Genomic DNA, 13,861 nt, shown 5'->3' with positions numbered 1-13,861 from the left:
AAAAAAATATCAGTGATTTTTGAGTTTCAAAGGCTAAAAAGACCTGTGTCTGGAAGAGTTTCAAGGAATCAAGTTTGCTCAGGAAAGAAACTGAATTTGCTTTAAAATAGCGCAGGGAGATCAGCTCTGTGCTTTGTGACCGCCTGGGGAGGTGGGATGGGGAGGGTGGGAGGGAGGGAGATGCAGGAGGGAGGAGATATGGGAACATATGTATATGTATGACTGATTCACTTTGTTATAGAGCAGAAACTAACACACCATTGTAAAGCAATTGTACTCCAATAAAGATGTTTAAAAAAAAATGCATCACCTTATTATCTTATCTGGAGCTCTGGGAGAAAGAAGGAAAGCTTTCCTTAGGAGATCTTAGAGGACTGCCTAGACCCATGTGAATGTGAAAATACTATCTTGGGGGCCAACAGACAAATATGACAGGGAAAAAGAGATGTTCCTGGATTAGAAAAGGAGAGGAGAAGTTTTACGTGTTCTAGATGCAAGACAGTTGCTACAGTCCAAAGAAATCCCACAGAACAAAGCCCAGCTTTACCTGTCATTTTTCTCCAAAAGGAGCTTGGATCCAGGAACTGCTCATTTTAAAGCCAAAGATAGTCTTTACTAGTAAAGGGAATTGGGGAAACACTCTTGAAAGTTGGGATAGCTATAAAAAGGATTTCAGAAGAAAAAAAATTAGATAACTTAAAAAAGACCAGCATAAATACTCAGAGCATTACTGGGGTGAGTTTCAAGGCAACACATTTACTGTAGGTGGGGATGCAGTATTGTGATGGTTAATACTTAACAACCCACTCTCTGGAAAAAATAATAAACTTATTTGTAGTGTTTGTTTGCCAATTTCTGTGATATGAATACTGCCTCCATAGCTGATTTCAAGCTTGCAATACAGTATCACTGCACATGGTTATGCGAATAGATATACACAATCAGCCTTTGTGAGTCTGTGTGAGCCCACTCTGGCACCCCATTGGGGGCATGAGGTTATTGGAGTATGCTCAAAATTGTGTGAAATTTGACCTCCAAGGGAATGTGAGGAACAAATAAAACATACTAACAGGGACCTGAGGAAGACAACAAAAAGTGAGTCCTCGACTGCTTTAGATGCTGATCTTCTGCAACAATACTTCCTGGGTGAGGTTAACCAACTCGGGGTTAGGACGTCAAAGAGGATTTGCTTGAACGATAGATGATGTTATTGATCAGATTGCACCGACTTTTCATGTCTCACTGTAAGGGTTACCATAAGGAAAAAATATACAAGCATAAAGTTTTTAAAAGCCAATGTCTGGGGCTGGACTGATATTCAGCTAGAATGCACTGGTGTGTGACAGCACGCCCACATGCCTTATTTACAGCCAGCATCTCTTTTGATTGGTTGCTGCCTGCGCTATACTGAAGGTTAAATGTTCGAGTATCATTCCTGTCTAGGCCAGAAGTCAAAGGAAAGAGGAAAGAGAGCGCTTAGTCTAGTAAATACTGCCAGCCTTCCACGTGGTAGAGAAGGAAAGGAACTAACTACAGAAGGAGGTTAAACTGTCAGAACCTCAGCTGAGCCTTTCTAAAAGGCACAGGGGAACTAGCAAGAAAAACGAAGCACTAGAGGCCTATCCCATTATTGCAGGAAAAAATTATGGGAAAAAGAAAGGTTACTTAAGCCCTGTAACATGCAAATGCAGAGGAAAATAAGAATCACATGGCAGATGTGCTCAGGGGCACAGCCTTCAGAAATGTCAACTGCAGCTTCTATTTAGGCATTTTCCCAGGATAATGCTCTGGCTAAAAGGGATGTCAGGGCAAGGGTCAAAACCTTAAAAGACGGATTTCTTAGGATAAACAATGCCAGAGGAAAAGGCAATGGTGGGGCCATGGAGGCACAGGACTGACAGATATCTGCACCTGAAGCTCCAAGAAGGTAATCGCTTTAAAAAGAGCCCACACCCAATGTGGCTCTCAGGTGGCAGGTATAAGGACTCCAATGGAAAAGAGCAAAGTAAGAGATTTTATATATGCAGGATGGGTAAAATAGGAGGTCTCAAGCAAGACTGATGCTTGTGACTGCCACCATTGCATGTCTAAATTTAGAAGAAGAAACCTGTCTTTTCTGAGTAAGGGGACTGCATGTATATTTGAGGTTCCTCTCAGCTCTGATGAATCCATGACCATGATAGACTCCTTCAAGGGATTTTTTTTTTCCCTGCTGGGTTTAAATGCATAGGCCATGGCATAAACTGACTGGCATCCTGGCAGAGTTGCAACCGTGATATTTCCCTTTTTAGTCTAGATTCTTTCAGATATGACTAAGTCTCAACTATAATTGTTAGCAGACGCCAGCATCATCTGTACAGTTAATCCATACTCCCTGGTAGTGTGTATCTGAAAGTTTGGCACTCTTGGTAAGGACACATTCCTGGCTCAATTGTAAGCTGGTTGTTTAATCTGAGGTGCTACTAGATGTACTAGGTCAGACTTTCACAACCAGGATTCCCTAAAGATATTAATACCTAATGAAGACCTACTGCCCTAAAGCAGGCAAACTTTATTAAAGACTCAGAAAGAACATATTTTAGGCTTTGTGGGTGCATTGTATGCATTTTTAATTTTCTGCATATTATAATGTTTTGACATCTTAAAAAATCTTTCTGGCTGGGGAGAGACTGCCTCTCCCAGGACTAGCCAGTTCTTAGAGAAAGTAAAGGGCCCAACCAAGAGCAGGCCTTCCATATGTAAACTAAGCACTCCAGAACCTGGCCTCCATGTACCCCAGGAGGCAATATGCTTCTGCCCTAACCAGAGCCAGGCATCAGACAATTAGAGACTACCTCAATAGCCCAAAGCCTGCTGAAATTATGCAGACTCATCAATGCTAAACTGTTCATTCTGCCCTGCTTTGCCTTTCTAGCAGAAATCCTAATAAAGGTGGCAAGTGACCTAAGCAATTCCAACCCCCCACTCCTGTCTTCTGCTTCCTGAATACCCTGGTGTCTTTCCCTTGTGGCCCTGTGGGCGTATTGTGCCTCTTATTTTTAGGACTTGAAAGTATTCTAAAATTTGTTTCCCTGAACCTCTCCTCTGTCTCCTCTTGTGGCAGCACCTGACTGACCATCTCATAAAAGAATACAAAACATTCTCTGTTCCAGCTACTCAACTCTACCATTGCAGCATGAATGTCGCCACATGTAATATACAAACAAATGGGAGTAGCCATGTTGCAATAAAACTTTATTTACAAAAACAGGCAGTGGCCTGCCTCCAGTAATAGTTTGTCAACACTTGCACTGAAGCATCCAATGTATATAAGAACTTAGCTCCTCTTCAGTGCATTTAGAATACTAGTTATACCAACCTGGAGGAAACTGAGAAAATAATTCCTCAAATTATTTTCAGTGCTCTATGCTTCAGACAAGGGGGGGGGGAAAGGCTATACTTGATAGTGTAGATACCTTAATTCAAATAATCCCACACAAACTCTAAAATGTCTCTCTTAAAACATTTGAGCCGCGCCCCCCCCCACCTGCCATTCCTACAGCTCCCTCTATTTTTGCCTTATCCTGGATGTAGATCTTGGCACCTCTTCAAATTCCACCAGAGGAATTCAATCACCCCAAAATAGGGGCTGGCATCAACAAGTGATGCAGTAGGAGTTTTACATATGATATCTCACCACAAACTTCTTAAATGTTCCCATTAGAATATATCTATACCTCAAATTCCCTTCTCAGCCATGTCAATCCTGGGGGTTTTGCTGCATGTAATTACACAACTGCCCTTTTGCCTGTTACTTAATCTTTCTCGGACCCCCGAACTTCTTCTTCTTTATTATGCAAAGCGATTCTGCTTGGCTCCAAGACTGTACCTTCAACTTCGCATAACCAAGTCTATCCTAGACTTCAGAAAAACCAAGGCCTTACTGTTGATACTATTAACCCTGCTTCGAAGCAGGCTGTGTTAAAGATGGAAAATAAACCTTCTCCTTATACAGATATAGTTTGTCAAGCGTTCTAAAATTGTGTGTGTGTGTGTGTGTGTGTGTGTATGAAGGAAAAAAGCATGTATATTTTTACTAATGTTATCTACAGGCCATGCTGTTTGACCTTGGGACTCCAGCTGTATACACCACTCATAGTGTAGGATGTCCTGACTCCTGGACAGATCTTCCAGGCTGGTGAAGGCCTGATGCACAAGATATATGACTAGGATGCTGAGGTTGCTAGAGGGAGAGGTGAGCAGGAGATTCTGGTGTGATCTAGAAACGAGAAACTGAATCCTGGGTGAGTAACTAAACACACAATGATGTGAAGGAGCATGGGCAAACTATGTGAGAAGAAGCATGTAATCAGGTACAAATGATTCAGGTGCGTGATTATACATCATGTTTAAATTAACCTGAAAGATTGAGTTAGACTGGAGAGAAATCTAATTGTTATACCCTTCTGGGATAGTTCCAAAGTTAATGAATCTCTTATCAGAAGGAACCCAAAATTGGCTGAATTGAAAACAAGATTATTTTGTTCTGTGTCACTTGTTTTGTGACTTCAGTGCCTCCTGTTGACACCTGCCTAACTTCTCCAGGTCAATGGGACTTCATACTTTCGGTCTCTGTGTTAACATCACCCCCTTCATTAGAGCTGCTTCTCTGGTAGAGTGGGTTAGGGTTTTGACCTTTATGGTCAAGGAATAAAGTCTGTACTTGGAGGGTTTGGAGATAACTTTAGAGAAAGGGATGGCAAATAACTCAACTTGCATAATAACACTAATTGGTTAGTAGTGGCTATGTAAATGCTGTGTTGAGAGGGATTCTGAAGTCACATCAAGGGTAAACAGGCAAAAGTTTTTTCCCCTTTGATGTTCTAAAGTGCTGTTGGCCTGCCCACACTATCAAGGATTTTCAAGGAAGAGTTTGGTAGACTAAAGAAAAAGTGACCGCTTTGGAGAAAGACAAGCCTCGGTTTGAATGCTGACTCTTCCACTTAGTATCTGTGTTTCAGGCAAAGAGCTTAAAAGCCTCTCTGAGTTCAGACACCTTTATTTGTGAAATGGGGACAATAGCACCCACCCATAGAGTTGCTAAAAATGATTTATCATATGTTAAAATCTAGCACAGACCCTGGCACATGGCTAGTAACTCAAAGTATGCTAGTCCCCCTTCCTGACTACAAAGATACCATGCTCTCTCATCCAGAAATCTCAGATTTGTCAACTGGTATAAAAATCATCTGATGGAAGCCTTGATTCAAGACTGTAGATCTTTCCAAGATATATACATCTCTATGTTCACTGAAGCATTATTTACAAGAGCCAAGAATGGAAGCAACTGAGGTGTCCATTGATAGATAAATGGATAAAGAAGATGTGGTGTATATATATAAACAGGAAAATTACTCAGCCATCAGCAAGATTGAAATATTGCCATTTGCGACAATATGGATGTACCTACAGGGTATTGTGCTAAGTGAAATAAGTCAGGCAGACAAAGACAAATACCATATGATTTCCCTTATATGTGGACTGTAAAAAACAAAACAAATGAACAAACATAACAAAGCAGAAACAGACTCATAGATACAGAGAACAAACAGTGCTTGCAAGAGGTTGGGGGGGGTGGCAATGAGTGAAATAGGTGAGGGAGATTAAGAGGCACACATTTCCAGTTATAAAACAAACAAGTGAAAGGGATGTAATGTACACCATAGGGAATATAGTCAATAATATTATAATAACTTCGTATGGTGACAGGTGGTAACTAGACTTATTATGGTGATCATTTTGTAATGTATGAAAATATCAAATCATTATGTTGCACACCTGAAACTAATATAATATTGTAAGTCACTTATACTTCAATAAAAAATAAAATTGAAGATTGAAAAAAGACTGTAGATCTTTTCAGTCTGGGACAGAATGTTACAGAGACCAATGTGACTGTCAACAAGTTTGTCTCTCTTTGAGGGATACAAAATTGAGAAGCAAGAACTTGAAGTGAATGAAAATGTAATTTAATTCACAATCAAAGAAAAATTCTACAGCCTGAGAATCAGAGAATATCCTTGGAATGGACTCTTTTCAGTACCATAAATTTAACCAACTGAATTCTTTAAGTATCCACCTTGTCAACCTTTTGAAATGAAGGTTGATTAGGTTCAATGGGAAATCTGCATTTCATCATGAAAATGGAACACAATGTCCTTGGCTTAGTCTCCCAAGGAGTAGCAATTTGGGGAACTATGTGCAAAGCATGAAGTAAAAACACAGGTAGCAGATTTATTTCAGGCATGCCAAACGGAGGCATGCATATGCATAGTCCAAGAAGAATGAAAAGCCATAGCTTCCACTCTCACTGTACAGACGTCTGTAAAAGGAAAACTCCCTTAAGGGGCTTCTCTAGCCTTTCACATTACAAATAATAGTTTACGAAAATGGAGACATTACAAGGAAGGGAGACACTTTAGATTGAGTTGATTTCTTTAAATATTGGGGGAAGAAGAACACAATTATCAAGGGGTAAATGCAGCAATGGTAAGTCTTGTCAAAAGAAACCAAGCCCCATTGGGTGTTTCTCAAATCTTTGCTCCTTTGAAATGGTTTAATGCACAGCCCAAGAGAATTTAACTATCTAACAACCTGAACAAAGTTAAAAAGAGGTATAGTGGAAGAAAAAGTGTGCATATTATGCATCTCATTTCTAAAACAACAATGAATTGTGTGCTAGATTTATCAGGTTAATTAAGGAGTCTGTTAGCAATGAAGTAAAAGCTGGCACGTTCCCAATTCTGGCTGATACTAACCCAGACATAGACATAACTGATGTTTCTCCAGTACAACCAAGATGCTTCACCTAATCCAGAGAAAACGCATTATCTATAACAGGCTTAAAGTCAGACTGGAAGCCAAAATGTTGTCAGTGTTTTTAGATCAAGTAATATGCCTCTGAAAAGCTGAGTAAGCTGTTTGGCTGATGGAGCAGTAAAAAATTGAAAGGATAGGAGGAGCTTCAGGATGGCAGAGGAGTAAGATGTGGAGATCACCTTCTCCCCACAAATACATCAGAAATAAATCTACATGTGGAACAACTCCTACAGGACACCTACTGAACGCTGGCAGAAGACCTCAGACTTCCCCAAAGGCAAGAAACTCCCCACGTGCCTGGGTAGGGCAAAAGAAAATAGAAAAAACAAAGACAAAAGAATAGTGATGGGACCTGCACCCTGGGAGGGAGCTGTGAAGGAGGAAAAGTTTCCACACACTAGGAAGCCCCTTCACTGGTGGAGACGGGGTGGCGGGGGTGAAGCTTCAGAGCCACGGAGGAGAAAGCAGCAATAGGTGTGCAGAGGGCAAAGCGGAGAGATTCCTGCACAGAGGATCAGTGCCGACAAGAACTCACCAGCGTGAGAGGCTTGTCTGCTCACCCGCCGGGGAGGGTGGGGGTTGGGAGCTGAGGCTCTGGCTTTGGAGGTCGGATCCCAGGGAGAGGACTTGGGTTGGCTGCGTGAACACAGACTAAAGAGGGCTAGTGTGCCACAGCTAGCTGGGAGGGAGTCCGGGAAAAAGTCTGGAACTGCCTGAGAGGCAAGAGACCATTGTTTTGTGGTGTGAAAGGAGAGAAGATTCAGAGCACCGCCTAAACGAGCTCCAGAGACCGGCGCGAGCTGTGGCTGTTAGCGCAGACACCAGAGACGGGCATGAGATGCTAAGGCTGCTGCTGTACCACTGAGAGCCTGTGTACAAGCACAGGTCACTATCCACATCTCCCCTGCTGGTAATCTGTGCAGCCCGCCACTGCCAAGGTCCCGTGATCCAGGGACAGCATCCTCAGGAGAACACATGGCGTGCCTCAGGCTGTTGCAATGTTACACCAGCCTCTGCCACTGCAGGCTCACCCCACATTCCATATCCTTCCCTCTCCCCAGCTTGAGTGAGCCAGAGCCCCCTACTCAGCTTCCACTTTAACCCCGTCCTGTATGAGCAAAGAAGAGATGCCTTCAGGTGACCTAAACGCAGAGGCGGGGCCAAATCCACAGCGGAACCCCAGGAGCTGTGCGAACAAAGAAGAGAAAAGGAAATTTCTCCCAGCAGCCTCAGGAGCAGTGGATTAAATCTCCAAAATCAGCTTGATGTACCCTGCATCTCTGGAATACCTGAATAGACAACGAATCATCCCAAAATTGAGGTGGTAGACTTTGTGTGATTTTGTCTGTATAGCTTTGCTTTTACCATTTATTCTAGGGCTCTGTCTGTCCATTTTGTTTGGGTTTTTTTTTGTTTTTTTATTTCGTTTTTAGTGCTAGTTATCATTGGTGGATTTGTTTTTTGCTTTGGTTGCTCTCTTTCTTTTTATACACTGCTTTTTAATTTTTTTATTTTTAAAAATTATTTTTAATAACTTTATTTTATTTTTTTTCTCCCTTTTCTTCAGAGCTGTGAGGCTGACAAGGTCTTGGTGCTCAGCCGGGTGTCAGGCCTGTGCCTATGAGGTGGGAGAGCCGAGTTCAGGACATTGGTCCACCAGAGACCTCCCAGCTCCACGTAATATGAAACAGCAAAAAACTCTCCCAGAGAGCTCCATCTCAATGCTAAGACCCAGCTCCACTCAATGACCAACAAGCTACAGTCCTGGACACCCTTTGCCCAACAGCTAGCAAGACAGGAACACAACCCCACCCATTAGCAGAGAGACTGCCTAAAATCATAATAAGGTCACAGACACCACAAAACACACCACTGGATGCAGTTCTACACCAAAAAGACAAGATCCAGCCTCATCCACCAGAACACAGGCACCAGTCCCCTCCACCAGGAAGCCTGCACAGCCCACTGAAGCGACATTAGCCACTGGGGGCAAACACCAAAAACAATGGGAACTACGAACGTGCAGCATGTGAAAAGGAGACCCCAAACACAGTTAAGCAAAATGAGAAGACAGAGAAACACATAGCAGATGAAGGAGCAAGGTAAAAACCCACCAGACCTAACAAATGAAGAGGAAATAAGCAGTCTGCCTGAAAAAGAATTCAGAGTAATGATAGTAAAGATGATCCAAAACCTTGGAAATAGAATGGAGAAAATACAAGAAACGTTTAACAAGGACCTAGAAGAACTAAAGAGCAAACAAACAATGCTGAACAACACAATGAATGAAATTAAGAATTCTCTAGAAGGAATCAATAGCAGAATAACTGAAGCAGAAGAATGGATAAGTGACCTGAAAGATAAAATGGTGCAAATAACTACTGCGGAGCAGAATAAAGAAAAAAGAATGAAAAGAATTGAGGACAGTCTCAGAGACCTCTGGAACAACATTAAATGCACCAACATTCAAATTATAGGGATCCCAGAAGAAGAAGAGAAAGAGAAAGGGACTGAGAAAATATTTGAAGAGATTATAGTTGAAAACTTCCCTAATTTGGGAAAGGAAATGATCAAGTCCAGGAAGCACAGAGAGTCCCATACAGGATAAATCCAAGGAGAAACATGCCAAGACACATATTAATCAAGCTCTCAAAAATTAAATACAAGGAAAAAATATTAAAAGCGCAAGGGAAAAACAGTAAATAACATACAAGGGAATCCCCATAAGGTTAACAGCTGATCATTCAGCAGAAACTCTTCAAGCCAGAAGGTAATGGCAGGACATATTTAAAGTGATGAAAGGGAAAACCCTACAACCAAGATTATTCTACCCAGCAAGGATATCATTCAGATTTGATGGAGAAATTAAAACCTTTACAGACAAGCAAAAGCTAAGAGAATTCAGCACCACCAAACCAGCTTTACAACAAATGCTAAAGGACCTTCTCTAGGTAGGAAACACAGGAGAAGGAAAAGACCTACAAAACAACCCAAAACAATTAAGAAAATGGGAATAGGAACATACATATTGATAATAACCTTAAATGTAAATGGATTAAATGCACGAACCAAAAGACACAGACTGGATGAATGGATACAAAAATAAGACCCATATATATGGTGTCTACAAGAGACCCACTTCAGACCTAGGGATACATACAGACAAAGTGAGGGGATGGAAAAAGATATTCCATGCAAATGGAAATCAAAACAAAGCTGGAGTACCAAGTCTCATATCAGACAAAATACACTTTAAAATAAAGACTATTACAAGAGACAAAGAAGGACACTACATAATGATCAAGGGATCAATCCAAGAAGAAGATATAACAATTGTAAATATTTATGCACCTAACATAGGAGCACCTCAATACATAAGGCAAATGCTAACACCCCATGAAAGGGGAAATTGACAGTAACACAATAATAGTACGGGACTTTAACACCCTGCTTTCACCAATGGACAGATCATCTAAAATGAAAATAAATAAGGAAACACAAGCTTTAAAGGATACATTAAACAAGATGGACTTAATTGATACTTATAGGACATTCCATCCAAAAACAACAGAATACACTTTCTTCTCAAGTGCTCATGGAACATTCTCCAGGATAAATCATATCTTGGGTCACAAATCAAGCCATGGTAAATTTAAGAGTATTAAAATTGTATCAAGCATCTTTTCTGACCACAACGCTATGAGACTAGATATCAATTACAGGAAAGTATCTGTAAAAAATACAAACACATGGAAGCTAAACAATACACTACCTAATAACCAAGAGATCACTGAAGAAGTCAGAGGAAATCAAAAAAATACCTAGAAACAAATAAGAATGAAAACACGATGACTCAAAACCTATGGGATGCAGCAAAAGCAGTTCTAAGAGGGCAGTTTATAGCAATACAATCCTACCTCAAGAAACAAGAAACATGTCAAATAAACAACCTAACGTTACACCGAAAGCAGTTAGAGAAAGAAGAACAAAAAACCCCAAAGTTAGCAGAAGGAAAGAAATCATAAAAATCATCAGAAATAAAAAGAAATGATAGCAAAGATCAATAAAACTAAAAGCTGGTTCTTTGAGAAGATAAACAAAACTGATAAACCATTAGCCAGACTCATCAAGAATAAAAGGGAGAAGACTCAAACCAATAGAATTAGAAATGAAAAAGGAGAAGTAACAACTGACACTGCAGAAATACAAAGGATCATGAGCGATTACTACAAGCAACTATTTGCCAATAAAATGGACAACCTGGAAGAAATGGACAAATTCTTAGAAAAGCACAACCTTCCGAGAGAGAACCAGGAAGAAATAGAAAATATAAACAGACCCATCACAAGCACTGAAATGGAGACTGTGATTAAAATCTTCCAACAAACAAAAGCCCAGGACCAGATGGCTTCACAGGTGAATTCTATCAAACATTTACAGAAGAGCTAACACCTATCCTTCTCAAACTCGCCAAAATAAAGCAGAGGGAGGAACAGTCCCAAACTCATTCTACAAGGCCAGCATCACCCTGATACCAAAACCAGACAAAGATGTCACAAAGAAAGAAAACTATAGGCCAATATCACTGATGAACATAGATGCAAAAATCCTCAACAAAATAGTAGCAAACAGAATCCAACAGCACATTAAAAGGATCATAAACCACTATCAAGTGGGGTTTATCCCAGGAATGCAAGGATTCTTCAATATATGCAAATCAATCAATGTGATAAACCATATTAACAAATTGAAGGAGAAAAACCATATGATCATCTCAATAGATGCAGAGAAAGCTTTCGACAAAATTCAACATTTTGATAAAAATGACAAAAACCCTCCAGAAAGTAGGCATAGAGGGAACTTACCTCTACATAATAAAGGGCATATGTGACAAACCCACAGCCAATATCATTCTCAATGGTGAAAGACTTAAACCTTTTCCTCTAAGATCAGGAACAAGACAAGGTTGTCCACTCCTACCACTATTATTCAACAAAGTTTTGGAAGTTTTAGCCACAGCAATCAGAGAAGAAAAAGAAATAAAGGGAATCCAAATCAGAAAAGAAGAAGTAAAGCTGTCACTGTTTGCCGATGACATGATACTATACATAGAGAATCCTAAAGAGGCTACCAGAAAACTACTAGAGCTAATCAATGAATTTGGTAAAGTAGTAGGATACAAAATTAATGCACAGAAATCTCTTGCATTCCTTTACACTAATGATGAAAAATCTGAAAGAGAAATTAAGAAAACACTCCCATTTACCATTGCAGCAAAAAGAATAAAATATCTAGGAATAAACCTACCTAAGGAGACAGAAGACCTGTATGCAGAAAACTATAAGACACTGATGAAAGAAATCAAAGATGATACAAATCGATGGAGAGATATACCATGTTCTTGGATTGGAAGAATCAACATTGTGAAAATGACTCTACTACCCAAAGCAATCTACAGATTCAATGCAATCCCTATCAAACTACCACTGCCATTTTTCACAGAACTAGAACAAAAAATTTCACAATTTGTATGGAAACACAAAGACCCCGAATGCCAAAACAATCTTGAGAAAGAAAAACAGAGGTGGAGGAATCAGGCTCCTGCACTTCAGACTCTACTACAAAGCTACAGTAATCAAGACAGTATGGTACTGGCACAAAAACAGAAATATAGATCAATGGAACAGGAGAGAAAGCCCAGAGATAAACCCACGTACATATGGTCACCTTATTTTTGATAAAGGAGGCAAGAATATACAATGGAGAAAAGACAGCCTCTTCAGTAAGTGGTGCTGGGAAACCTGGACAGCTACATATAAAAGAATGAAGTTAGAACACTCCCTAACACCATACACAGAAATATACTCAAAATGGATTAAAGACCTAAATGTAAGCCCAGACACTATAAAACTCTTAGAGGAATACATAGGCAGAACACTCTATGACATAAATCACAGCAAGATCCTTTTTGACCCACCTCCTAGAGAAATGGAAATAAAAACAAAAATAAACAAATGGGACCTAATGAAACTTAAAAGCGTTTGCACAGCAAAGGAACCCATAACCAAGACAGAAAGACAACCCTCAGAATGGGAGAAAATATTTGCAAATGAAGCAACTGACAAAGGATTAATCTCCAAAATTTACAAGTAGCTCATGCAGCTCAATATGAAAAAAAAAAAAAAAACAACCAACCCAATCCAAAAATGGGCAGAAGATCTAAATAGACAGTTCTCCAAAGAAGATATACAGATTGCCAACAAACACATGAAAGGATGCTCAACATCGCTAATCATTAGAGAAACACAAATCAAAACTACAATTAGGTATCGCCTCACACCTGTCAGAATGGCCATCATCAAAAAATCTACAAAGAATAAATTCTAGAGAGGTTGTGGAGAAAAGGGAACCCTCTTGCACTGTTGGTGGGAATGTAAATTGATACAGCCACTATGGAGAACAGTATGGAAGTTCCTTGAAAATCTAAAAATAGAAGTACCATATGACCCAGCAATCCCACTACTGGGCATATAGCCTGAGAAAACCATAATTCAAAAACAGTCATGTACCACAATGTTCATTGTAGCACTATTTACAATAGCCAGGACATGGAAGCAACCTAAGTGTCCATCGACAGATGAATGGACAAAGAAGATGTGGCACATATATACAATGGAACATTACTCAGCCATAAAAGGAAACAAAATTGAGTTATTTGTAGTGAGGTGGATGGACGTAGAGTCTGTCATACAGAGTGAAGTACGTCAGAAAGAGAAAAACAAATACCGTATGCTAACACATATATATTGAATCTAAAAACAACAACAACAACAAATGGTTCTGAAGAACCTAGGGGCAGGACAGGAATAAAGACGCAGATGTAGAGAATGTACTTGAGGACACGGGGAGGGGGATGGGTAAGCTGGGACGAAGTGAGAGAGTGGCATGGGCATATGTACACTACTAAATGTAAAATAGCTAATGGGAAGTAGCTGCATAGCAC

General features: G+C 40.2%; 1 long non-coding RNA gene across 1 annotated transcript in view; it reads left to right on the top strand.

Moving 5' to 3' along the window:
• Window positions 1-13,065, top strand: part of LOC309661078 — a 168,429-nt gene extending 155,364 nt beyond the window's left edge. The window contains exon 2 of the long non-coding RNA XR_014263844.1: window positions 8,426-13,065. This is a non-coding gene — a long non-coding RNA (uncharacterized lncRNA). The remainder of the gene's footprint in view (window positions 1-8,425) is intronic.
• Window positions 13,066-13,861: the final 796 nt, after the last annotated feature.

The sequence above is a fragment of the Balaenoptera physalus genome (genome assembly GCF_965194825.1).
Source record: "Balaenoptera physalus genome assembly, chromosome: 1".
NCBI classification, from domain to species: Eukaryota; Metazoa; Chordata; class Mammalia; order Artiodactyla; family Balaenopteridae; genus Balaenoptera; species Balaenoptera physalus.
This window is presented reverse-complemented; position numbering and strand designations above follow the sequence as displayed.